Below are 13,078 nucleotides of genomic sequence, written 5' to 3'. Positions count from 1 at the left end.
TCCATGTCTCAAAAATGGCCTCCAATGCTTCTCACCCAGCTCTGACATTCAATAAGTTGTCAACATTCAATAACTTCTTGCTCTATCCTTAATTATCCTTTAAGCGGTAGAAGAGAAATAGCAACTACAGTGTGAAGGTTAGTCTATAAATGACAAGGAGATGGCCTCTTTAGTGCTGAATTCTCCCTCTCTCTTTTTTTGACAAAGTGCAAGTTTGCAGTTACCCTGTCTTTTGACTTTTCGATAGAGGTTTTTTCACCTCAAAAGAGAAATGTTATAATTTATGTATTGTCGCAATGTTGTCTATGCACTTAGCATATATTGTGAAGTGGGAATTCCATGTAGAAGATGCAGCACCTGTTTTCTCTTGATTCACCTGATCATAGAATCTGTGCTATTTTCTCCCTTTGCCTTTGGAGTCCCGCATCATGAGGAGATCAATCTTCCCACACTCCTCATTTCCAGGTCATCTCACTTTTGCACAGGACTCCAAAGTAAGGCTTGAAGGAATAGAGTGAATCTGTCGATTTCAGTTTCTCAGTTTTCTAAGTTCCCTTCTCCATATTTCCACATCAGTTTGCAATTAAAATAAAAAGATATAATGAAAATTGACTAGCATTTTAGTGTGGAATTCTCCAGATACAGTGGTGCCCCGCAAGACGAATGCCTCGCAAGACGAAAAACCCGCAAGACGAAAGGGTTTTTCGGTTTTTGCGACGCTTCGCTAGACGATTTTCCCTATGGGCTTGCATCGCAAGACGAAAGCCCATAGGGAAATCTCGGGGACCTTTTTTTAAATGCTGGCGGTGGGGAGCAAAGCCTTTTCCCCCCCTCCGGACTTCAGAAGAGGTCCAGGAAGGCCGGCGGGGGCGAAAGGCTTTGCTCCCCACCGCCAGCATTTTAAAAGCGGTCCGGGATAGCAGGGAAGCGCTTCCCGCTATCCCGGACGGCTTTTGAAGGCAGGCAGGGGGGCAAAGACTTTTGCCCCCCGCCCGCCTTGGGAAGAGGTCCTGGACCTCTTCCGAAGGCGGGCGGGGGGCAAAAGTCTTTGCCCCCCCTGCCTGCCTAACCGGGGGCTTTTAAATCGCCCCGGGACTGTCCGGGGCGATTTAAAAGCCCCCGGACGGCTTTTGAAGCCTCCCCCCGCCGCCCGGCATCGGGGCATCGTCCCGATGCCGGGCGGCGGGGCGGTAAAGCCTCCCCCCGCCGCCCGGCTTCGGGGCATCGTCCCGATGCCGGGCGGCGGGGCGGGAAAGCCTCCCCCCGCCGCCCGGCATCGGGGCGGGAAAGCCTCCCCCTGCCGCCCGGCTTCGGGGCATCGTCCCGATGCTGGGCGGCGGGGCGAGAAAGCCTCCCCCGCCGCCCGGCATCGGAATGATGTCCCAAAGCCCGGCGGCGGGGCGGGAAAGCCTCCCCCCGCCGCCCGGCTTCGGAACGATGTCCCGAAGCCCGGCGGCGGGGCGGGAAAGCCTCTCCCCGCCGCCCGGCTTCGGAACGATGTCCCGAAGCCCGGCGGCGGGGCCGCGAAGCCTGGGCGCGCTGGCAACTCTCCGCAAGGAGCGCTCCCGCTGCTTGCAGAGAGGTCCATGAAGCCTGTCCTGGACCTCTTCTGAAGGCAGGCGGGGGGCAAAAGTCTTTGTCCCCCCTGCCTGCCTTCCCAGGGGCTTTTAAATCGCCCCGGACAGCGGAGAAGTCCTCCGCTGTCCCGGGCGATTTTAAAATGCCGCCTGCCAGAAGAGGTCGGGGGAAGGCGGTTTCCATAGGAACGCATTAATTGATTTTCAATGCATTCCTATGGAAAACCATGCATCGCAAGACGAAAAACTCGCAAGACGAAGAGACTTGCAGAACGAATTAATTTCGTCTTGCGAGGCACCACTGTATACACATTTTTGTATGTGGTCTTTCCTAATTACATATTTTTGCAAATATCTATCCATATACCGTATTTTTCACTTTATAAGAAGCACCAAACCATAAGACGCACCTAGTTTTTGGAGGAAGAAAACACTGCCCTGAAGAGGCTTTGCATTGCTATCCCAGAAGCCAAAACAGCAAGAGGGATCGCTGTGCAGCGAAAGCAGTGATCCCTCTTGCTGTTCTGACTTCTGGGATAGCTGCGCAGCCTGCATTTGCTCCATAAGACGCACACACATTTCCCCTTACTTTTTAGGAGGGAAATAGTGTGTCTTATAGAGCGAAAAATACGGTGTGTGTGTGTGTGTATATATATATGTATGTGTGTGTGTATAATCACTTTTGTAAGTTATTTTCACTAATTTAGCACACTTTATCTCAGTATATAGGGACATGAGTGGCGCTGTGGGTTAAACCACAGAGCCTAGGACTTGCCAATCATTAGGTTGGTGGTTCGAATCTCCGCAACGAAGTGAGCTCCCGTTGCTCAGTCCCTGCTCTTTCCAACCTAGCAGTTCGAAAGCACATCGAAGTGCAAGTAGATAAATAGGTACTGCTCCGGCGGGAAGGTAAATGGCATTTCCGTGCGCTTCTCTGGTTCGCCAGAAGCGGCTTAGTCATGCTGGCCACATGACCTGGAAGCTGTACGTCGGCTTCCTTGGCCAATAAATCGAGATGAGTGCCGCAACCCCAGAGTCGGCCATGACTGGACCTATTGGTCAGGGGTCCTTTACCATTACCTTATCTCAGTATATGCATTTTAGCACAATTTGCTTGGCAGAAGAATTACATTGCAAAATTCAGAGAAGTACACGTTTCAAACAATGGCTGTGTTCTGGAGAGGGCAAATGTGACTGAATTGCCTTTAAATACAAACTGAACCAACTTTCTCCCACCCACCCCTACTGCAGCTTCTTTTCATCTCAGTCACTCAGCTGTAGGGCACTTTTTATTAAATTTCCCAAGGAGGAGGTGGCAGCAATGGCAGCAGGTGAGTAGGTGCAGGGAGGCAAGACTGATGGCCCAACCAGCATCCAATTCACTTGTCTGCACAGCTGTCTTTTCAATTGGAAAGCTGGGAGGAATCCAGGCTCACACAGTGTGGCTAAAGAATGCAATGTCCTATTTTTTAATACTATACCCATCATCTCCCCAAGTGGCTACGAATTCTGTGCTATTTGAAATTGTGTTTCAGGTGGCTATGCAACTGTTAACTCTATGCTGCAATGCTTCTAAAAGCTGGTTTCTCCTTTTTGCTGCTGTTTCAATTAATGTTGGTGAAAATCTAAATCGGAAAGAGGTGGCTAAGAGATTTATGCTCATTACTGGAAATCTAACTGTTCTCTGAGTGTACAGGACTAGCTGAAAAAAATAAATAAATGAGGGCTTTAGCTGCTTGTACAATAGTGCTTAAAGTGAAATATTTCAGAAAGCATTCCTTTTTGTGTGTGTGGAGGGTATGTTTTACATTGTTGATTACCTGTTCCTCCTCTGTTGATTGAATCTGAACTGAATTGTGTAATTACTGTTCCTAGATCAATTCCTTATCTGTGGTGGAGAGTAGAAGCTTGCCTTGCCAACTTTATCCTTGGCCCACTTTCCCCATCTCCAATGCCCCTAGACACTCATCCTGATGTATAATATTTGAAGTAGGGCATACATGTCTAAAACCCAAGATCTGTAGGCCCAGATTGTGTAATCACTATTTGAAGAAAAGAAAAAAATAAATTCAGGATTTTTAAAAAATTAAAAATAATCATTATTGAAATTAGTCAAATCAATACAAAAAAGTATAAATACTGAAGAAAAAGAAAAGCAGCACAGTTTATTTGGAAGAGACTTAAATCAGGCAAGCAGAGACTGTGCAAACATTACTGCCTTGTATGGGCATCCAGTGACAATGGAGAAGGGGCAGGTTTCCTGGGCTACATGTCCCCTATCTTTTGCATGAGATACATCTTGGGACAGGTCACTATCCAATTTGTCCCTCTCTTCCTAAGGTACGTGGGTGGCACTGTGGTCTAAATTACTGAGCCTCCTGGGCTTGCCAATCAGAAGGTCGGCAGTTCGAATACCCACAACAGAGTGAGCTCCTGTTGCTCTGTCCCAGCTCCTGCCAACCTAGCAGTTTGAAAGCACGCCAGTGCAAGTAGATAAATAGGTACTGCTGTGACGGGAAGGTAAATGGGGTTTTGTGCGCACTGGTTTCTGTCACAGTGTCCCATTGCACCAGAAGTGGTTTAGAGTCATGTTGGCCACATTACCCATAAAGCTGTCTGTGGACATACACAGGCTCCCTTGGCCTGAAAGCGAGATGAGCTCCGCAACCCCATAGTCGCTTTTGACTGGACTTAACCATCCAGGGGTCCTTGACCTTACCTTTACTTTTCCCTTCCTAAATGTTGGGGGTGGGATTTTGGCTGGCTGGCTGGATAGATAGATAGATATAGATATAGATATATAAAACTGAAGAACATTTAAATTAGAATTAATTTAGTTAAGTTAGCTGTGAGGGGTCAGGTTACCATCCAATTTGTTCCTTTCTTCCTAAATGTTATATTTCTTTTTTTAAAAAAGAAAAATATTGAAGAAAGTTAGATACAATAGGGCAAGACCTATATAAAAACTGAGTTGGCTGTGAGCATTATTTGCTAATGGTGTTAAAGTTTAGCTTTATGTCACACTATTGTAAAATGCAAAATTGCATGAATGGGGGCAGGTGGCAGCCATCCTCTGAATTCAATACATCTGAGCCGCCGCTATGTCAGTGCAAAAGGACACAGTGAGGGAAAGACACAGCTAGCGAGGAGATCAAGAAACCTGCTAAATGTCATAAGCAGAGACGCTGTTTCACTTTGTGTATCATGTTGCTCAATGAGATTAATCCAACTGTTACTTGATTTGAAACCCTCCAAATGTCAGAAATAATAATAATAAAAGAACCACTTCATAGGTTCGTGCTAATACTGGCTTAACAGATGGAATTAGAACAAAATCTTAGCTAATGCTTTAATTGGCCTGAGATGCTTTGTCTGTTGCAAAGGAAGCAATCCACACACTTGATTGCTTATTTTGAGGCATATGTCAATGTCAGGTTCCTATGCAATGTTCGTTCCTCCAAAGGAAAAAGAAAAAAAGTATAAAATATATTTCTGTATTAAAAAATACTGTGTAAAAATAAATAAATCCTATCGTGGCTTCCAACACTGCAAAATGAATTATTTCACCTTACAGTATTTTCACATGCCATGTTCTCCTTCTCTCCTATTTTTTTTAAGTGATGTGTCTTCAAGGTCTAACACAGGGATGACTGAATCTGCCTCTGTTGGCTCTCAGCCCCTCCCCCAATTTTAACTTCAGTTGGACACATTTCCACATACATTTGTGATGATGATGATGATTTAAACAATGAAAATGATTAAAATGAAAATGCACTAGCATTTTGGTGCACATTTATCTCAATATGCACATGGTTGTGAGCAATTTCCCCTAATAGGATGCATTTTTGTATTTTCAGTAAGGTATACATTTTCATGTACATTTTACCCTAGCACATGCATTTTTTGTACGTAATTCAATGCCAAATTCAGTGACACCTAACCCTATTTTTAATAACCAACTGGGTGCCTAGACAGAACTTTTAAGGGGCTTGATCCAGCTCTCCCCTACCCTCTGATTTAGCAGAAGGTTACAAATTTAACCCAATAGTACTGCTATTCCATCTATCCACAGTCAAGTAAAATAGAATGTCCAGGGATGAATTCTGCAACACACACCCTCTAAGATATAGTTGCACTGAAGCTGTAAATATAACCTTCAGGATGTATTGGAATGGTATAGTGCATTGTAAATCGTTTCCACAAATTACAGCCATAAATATGCTAAAGGCCCATTTTTCTTTCTTTTACTGGCAGAACAATCTTATTTCTTTCTGTGGAAAGGTAGTTCTTTAGATGTGCTTCAGTTGGTTATTTTGAGCACTCGCCCCTGTCTCTGATGCAACGCTAGTGCTTTAATATTGCCAAAAAGACTTAAAATAACATTTGAATAGGACGTTCACTCCAGTAACAGTCAGGTAGCAAGTTCTCTCTGTGATATCAAAGAGAAGTGATGGGTGAACTCCCCTTGATTCACCTTGATTTCCATTCACTTTTTGCAGTCTCTTCTTGCCCAAGTGAGTGTTTTTCACTAGAGTATTTTCCAGAAACTCCAAAGAACTTAAAGGTGGGAGGATGGCATCATGGTGGCAGGCTCAGCATTAGGCAGGAGAAGTAAAAAGAGGGCACGGCTTTTGTATCTTTAATATTTGAGTGGAAGAGGAAATTCACTCTACAAAGCTATTAAAGGAATAGAAGCCCTGTCCTCAACTACTCTACTTAGCTCTAAACTATTTATGCAGGTTGTAATGTACATAAAGGCTGACCATGTTTACAACTGTAAATGTGGAATTATCTAAATATATTTCAAAAGGATTGCTGGTCAGGTCAGAGCCGCTAACCATAATGCTATCCCTTATCTATTTATGGTTTCCTACACAGAAAGTTCATTTAGAAAGGGCTAAAGGCAAATAACAAAAAGTAAAGGGATCCATTTTGGTTTTGTACCGCTTTTCTTCCAGAACTCATGGACTGTGTGACATAGGAAGGGAGAGAAATTCAATTCAGTTCACATTAAGAGGTGAACCAACCAAATTTGCTCCTTCCCAAACAAACCGAAACTCAATGATCCTTGGAAATTGACACTTCTCTGAACTTTGCAACCCAGTTCTCCGGTCAAGTAATATGCACAGATGCATATACACATAAAATGCCTGTACTAGGGAAAAGAAAATGCAAAATGCATTACATCAGGGGGAATTGCTTTGCAAAAATATGTGCATTAGACAAAATTGCAAACAAAGCTGTGTACATTCCCTAAAAGCTGCAGCAACAACAACAACATGGGAATACTTGAACCTATGCAGGCTGTAAGCCTTCTTAGTTCAAAGCAACAAACTTTCCCCTAATCTTTCTCTCATCCTTGTTCGTGGGTCTGGGATTTTTTGAGAGATAATGTCTTAAGCTTTGATGGCTGTAAACCTCCTTCCATTTACCCAGTTGCTTCTCACAGCAGTAACGATCAACTTGCCTGCCCCATTTTCCGCATCCTCTGTGACCAATCTAGAGAGAGCTTTCCAAACAAAGGAGGAGATGAGTGGCTCTCAGACAAAGGGGTGGGGTGAGGGAACGATTCAGATGATTTGCTGCTATGTGGATGCACAGGCTCATTCAAAACCCTTTAGCTGTGCTTGATTGAAAATTGCCAAAAATGGGGAAAACCCATCATTGAAAAATATTTGCCGCCACTAAAGCTACATAATAGCCATAATTTGTCTTAAAGTGCTCCCTTGCACACCTGCCAAGTCACTTGGAAAACTTCACAGGGTAGTAAAATATAAAAAATAAACAGAACAGCACTTGGACTTATCTCGGGAGACTTACAGCTTTTGCAAGTCTCCCTTGCACTTCTACCAGCATGAGTTGTGAATTGTGTCCTGTAGATAAACTCAATTAACTTAACGCTATCAATGCAGTGTTGTCAACTAGACTTATTAAAGGTGAGACCTCTGCCTCTCTGTCAACTGAGTAATGGGGCCAACTGGCTCCAGTGCTTTGCTTTTATCAATCCTGTAGCTGTATATTTAAGTTTGCCACCAAATACTAGGCGCTGTGTGTGTGTGTGTTTGTGTGTTTATATGAATCCCTTCCTGCCCCGATAGCTGAATGGCTGCTTTGAACATGAGCTGGCTGTTATGTACTGAAGTTCTCACCCTGGGCCAGCAGGGGGATACTGTAGATAGTTTTCACTCAGGTCCACATATGCAAATAAGGAATTGAAAGTGACGTTCAATGACTGGATAGTTACAGAAAGTTTTTACAGTTGCGTTGTAGGGGAGCTCTATATAAGCAGGCTGGCTGAACCCTTCAGTTCAGTTCTGTTCTGGCCTGTGAATAAACAAGAGCTGTTTGAAGAATCACTGTGTCGTCTGATATGTTCACCCACAACTTAACACTGGCCTCCATGAAACGGACAGGGGAGTCTTTGGAACATAAGCTGGGTTTAAAGCATGATGAGCTGGTGTGAAGACGCAGTTTGTGTTACTTGTGCAACTTTGGGGATAATGCATATCACTGGATTCTCCATGCACAGCGCACTGCAAGTCCCAGTGATCAGCTAATCACTAGGATTTGCGGAGCACAGCACAAGGCAGTTTCCAGGCCTTGATCACTGGGCTTCTGTGCAATGCTATGCAAGCCTTGATCAGATGCTGTTGGGGCTTACAGAGAACTATGCAAAAATGAGTCACTAGATGTCACTGTGTCATATAGTGATTGACAGGTGGATGGCTCCACCCATCTGTCAAACTTAGCCCATCAGGGTGGGAAATTCAGTTTCCCATACTGCCTTATGGTAAGGGCAGCTCTGTTCTTTCCTCATAAACTGGAATAAATGCCTCTGCTCAAATGGTGCCTGCTGTAAGATGTGCATCTATCATTCAAAATTATTATGATTATAATTATTATTTATTAAATTTCTATATCTCCCTTCATTTGGGGACCACAGGGCAGTTTACAAAATAAAAACACAAATACTGCAAATTTGATCAACCACTTTAAATTCATCAATCAACAAGTCATTCTCCAATCAATTGACAGTTGTAGTATGTTTCCATTTTCAAATGTCTATCATTTCCCATTTGAAAGATACATGGTGTCTTATTTTAAGGAAATTCAGGGAAACATGTGCTTGCTATTTTTACATTAATGAAAGGAATGATTTTATCAGATACAATACTTACTTACGTAAGTTCCAGGGGGCCTTTCTGCTTGCTTATCTGCAACAACTGCTCACTTTTGGGGGGGAAAGGAAGAGTTTCAAGGCCGTTTGTGACATAAAATGTGGGAGGGGCCATCTATGGTTCAACAATAACTAAGAATCAAAATCCACAATCAACTGTGCTATCTTGAGCATCCCTAGACGCTCTTTGAATTATGGTGCTGAAGGAGACTCTTGAGAGTCCCATGGACTGCAAGAAGATCAAACCTCTCCATTCTTAAGGAAATCAGCCCTGAGTGCTCACTGGAAGGACAGATCGTGAAGCTGAGGCTCCAATACTTTGACCGTCTCATGAGAAGAGAAGACTCCCTGGAAAAGACCCTGATGTTGGGAAAGATGGAGGGCACAAGGAGAAGGGGATGACAGAGGATGAGATGGTTGGATAGTGTTCGCGAAGGTAACAGCATGAGTTTGACCAAACTGTGGGAGGCAGTGGAAGACAGAAGTGCTTGGCATGCTCTGGTCCATGGGGTCACGAAGAGTCGGACACAACTAAACGACTAAACAACAACAGAAGCTCTTTGAATTTCTGCATCCACACCCACGGGCACAGTGTGTGTGTTGGGGAGCCAGGTGGGCTGTGGCCCCGGGTGCACAATTTTTGTGTGGGCTTGAGTCAGGTGCCCCCAAGCTAGTACCTCTAGCTTGGTGCTCCTCTCTGCCCTCCATTGACCGCCCGGGCTCCCCCCTGCGCAGGCAGGCATGCGGCTTAGCGTGGTCCTCCTTTGTTCTGGTGGGGGTGGGGTTAGATACATTATTTAGTGATTTTGGAGGTCAGATAAAAGACTTCCCCCAAAGGCATGGAACACAATACACTTCTACCAAAAGCTGAAAATAGGAACCTCCACAGCCTTTGCAACATAATGGTGGTGTCATGAATGAGCCAGCCCCCAGGGAAGGTTTGCAGTCAGCTGAAGGAAGCAGCCAGGCACAGGAGAGTTAACTGCCAGGTAGGATGAGCATTGGCTAGTGCCAACTCCCCCATCCCTAGGAATGCTGGCTGATAAGGGCTTGAATGAGAGTGAGTTGGAACCCTGCCAACGCTCTCGAGACGTGCAAAATGGCGTGAACAGAGAAGGAAGCAGTTTAGCAGGCGGGAAAGAGCTAAGAGACAGCCTCTCAGAGAATGGGTAAGAGGCAGGAGCTGACCTTCTCTCCCCAAGGTCACAGAAAATGGCAGGGCTACAAGACAAGTAGCAAAACAGAAGAGAAAGTTCAGTTGCTTCTGGTCTCACAGGAAGTTTTGATGGCCTGGGAATCTGATTCAGAAGCTGAACCTGAGGAGTCCCAGCCTGCACAGGAGTCCCCACCCCCAGGGCCGGTTGAGCCGGGACAGGGGCTTGAATCTGAAGGGCCTGCACCTGTGCCAGATCCTCAGGAGCAGATACCAGATGTATCCACTTGGGCTCCGGAGGTGATTGAAGACCCATTGCCTGCAGGTGCGCCTCTCCCAGCCCTGTCAGGGGAAGGTGAAGCTGCCCCTGGGTCCAGTAACCCTCCAGCCTCTCCTGAGCTGCAGAGGCTCAGGGCAGAGAGGCGGAGGGAACTAAGTTCTCTCAGGAGGAGTGCTCGCCTGAACGGCAGGAGAGGCGGGTCACCTGTGGGCCGGGACCGCCCCTGGCCTCAGAGGAGATAAAGGCCAGTCCCAGGTTGCGGGAACAACGTTGTTGGAAACCTGTTTCTTCCAGCACCCGGACCCGTTCTTCCGGAGTTTCTGACCCTGCTTCATCCTTGGTGGACAGTCTCCAGACCCTCGACCCAGACCAGACTCTGACCACGCCTCTCGGTAATCCCCCCCCCCGGGTCCAGCACAGAAGTACTCTTCTGAAGCCGGAGAAGAGTACTTGAGTAATCTTGATTACTGAAGCCGGAGGCTAGGTTACAGCTGTCCGGAGCTATCTGTTTGTTTTGCAATAAAACCTCTTTTTAATTAATGGTGCTTGCTGAGTTATCATGACAGGACCTTGGACGCATGACAGGTGAGCTTGTAGTATTTATTTTTGCAAGGCATCCATTGCCACCAAAAGATAATTGTCAGGCATCAGAGGATCTAACCCCCCCCCCCCGGTAGGTTGCCAGGAACGGATAAGACAAGGAAAGTTCTTACCAATGCTTTTTATTCAATATTCACAGAGAGAGGCATAGAAATGCAGCCGCTTGGAGTAATGACATTGCTCTGAGTGAGGCTCCACCCCTCCCTTTCTCCCTTCATGTGTCATCACTATGGGTACTGAGGTGTGCCCTCTGTCTCTGAGCTCTCTGCTCTCCTACTTTCAAGGCCCGCTGTGTTCTGGGAAGGGGGGGGTCTGGAATGCTTTCTAAAGATACTGAGTCCGTCAACTGTCACTCCCCTGGTGCTTCCTCCTCCTCCTCCTCCTCTCCCATTATTTCGCAGCTTTCCCCCTCATCTGCTTCTGAGCTGTGACCTCTCTCAAACTCCTGTTCTGATTCTGAACTGTCTCCTTCTTCTTTAGAAGGTCATGCTAGGGAGACGGTCTCCACCCTTCCTCCTCTGCCCAATCTCTGACACTAATTTTAAGGGACGTTTCCTGGAGGCAAGCTGAAATTGTTTTTAAAGATAGATTGCACCATATAGATTCTTATGCTTTTTTACTTATCAAAATCCCTATGTCAGTTTCCCACCTCATTTGAATATATTCTGCGTTGCCCACAAAGTTGTCTAATGCCATACCATATATCTTTGAGGTGGCTCCTTTTGCATCATGGCTAGGTCTGCTACTTGGTGATTCAAAAAGTGTCAGTTGTCTCAAGCCCTCTCCGATGCATTCCAGATACTTTTCAAAAGTGCATAGTTGCATACAGTTGCAAGAGGGAACATTTTGTACCTTTCGTCTTTGCCACCAGGTAAGCTTTTGAGATTGCCTTACCTCTTACAAGCAGATATCTAATTATATAGAAACCATTTGTTTTGAAATCTATGAATCGGTTTTATTTATCTGCATGTTTAAATAAGGAGTGATCTAGCAGAGGCATCAGTGGTGAAGGCCTAGGATTCAATAGGTAAAGGTAAAGGGACCCCTGACCATTAGGTCCAGTCATGGCCGACTCTGGGGTTGCAGCGCTCATCCTGCTTTATTGGCCGAGGGAGCCAGTGTACAGCCTCCAGGTCATGTGGCCAGCATAACTAAGCCGCCTCTGGAGAAACCAGAGCAGTGCACGGAAACGCCGTTTACCTTCCCACTGAAGTATTGACTAGGAGTCAATACTGAGTTCCAAATCCACCATGCCATTAATGTTAAAGGTAAAGGACCCCTGGCAGTTAAGTCCAGTCACGAACGACTCTGGGGTTGTGGCGCTCATCTCGCTTTACTGGCCGAGGGAGCCAACATTTGTCCACAGACAGTTTTTCCAGGTCATGTGGCCAGCATGACTAAGCCGCTTCTGATGAAACCAGAGCAGCACACGGAAATGCTGTTTACTTTCCCGCCGGAGCTGTACCTATTTATCTACTTACACTTTGACTTACTTTCAACCTGCTAGGTTGGCAGGAGCTGGGAATGAGAAACGGGAGCTCATCCCGTTGCAGGGATTCAAACCGCCGACCTTCCGATCGGCAAGCCCTAGGCTCAGTAGTTTAGACCAGAGAGCCATCCACGTCCATGCCATCAATGTAGAACTGCCATCAATGTTACTTTCCATTAATACCAGTTCTAGATGATGGGATTCTCATTTGCAGCTATTAACATCCTAGTAAGAAAGTGCTTGAACGAAAGTCAAGAAGAATGGGTAATGTAAAGTATTGTAATCTTGCTCTTGCTTATGCAATGCAACATATATGCAAAGAGACTTCCTGCAGCCAACAGCCCCACTCTGAAAATGGGGGCTCTGACCATAAGTGCTCACTGTCTGATTGTGTATGCATGGAATACAGTCTTGTCCATGTTGGATCTCCTATATGAAGTGAAGCTTTTAAAAACTTTTAAGAAGCTATTCCCAGCTGCCCTTTGGTCTGCTTTGCTGGAATGATAGCTCCTACAGTGTATGTTAAGGCAATTTGTAATAAATCCCTGCAAGCAAATACCCATCTATAGATTTAGTAGTGTTATTCCGTTGGGATTGTGAAAGTCATTTTCGTTTTGGGAACCTGGCGATATATATCCCAGGTAATGCATTTTAGCAGGTGGGGTGTATGTGTGTGTGTTGCTGTTACTAACATGTGATCTTCAGAAGGTTTAGTAGTTTGCTTCAGTTCACAGAAGCATCTAAAAGTTCAGCAGGTAATCAGAACCTCTTGAGTCTGCAAAATTGGAATAGCAATCCCATG

The sequence above is a fragment of the Podarcis melisellensis genome, assembly GCF_964234715.1.
Source record: "Podarcis melisellensis genome assembly, chromosome: 17".
In the NCBI taxonomy this organism is placed as follows: Eukaryota; Metazoa; Chordata; class Lepidosauria; order Squamata; family Lacertidae; genus Podarcis; species Podarcis melisellensis.
The sequence above is the reverse complement of the archived record's forward strand: the minus strand, read 5'-3'. Positions refer to the sequence as shown.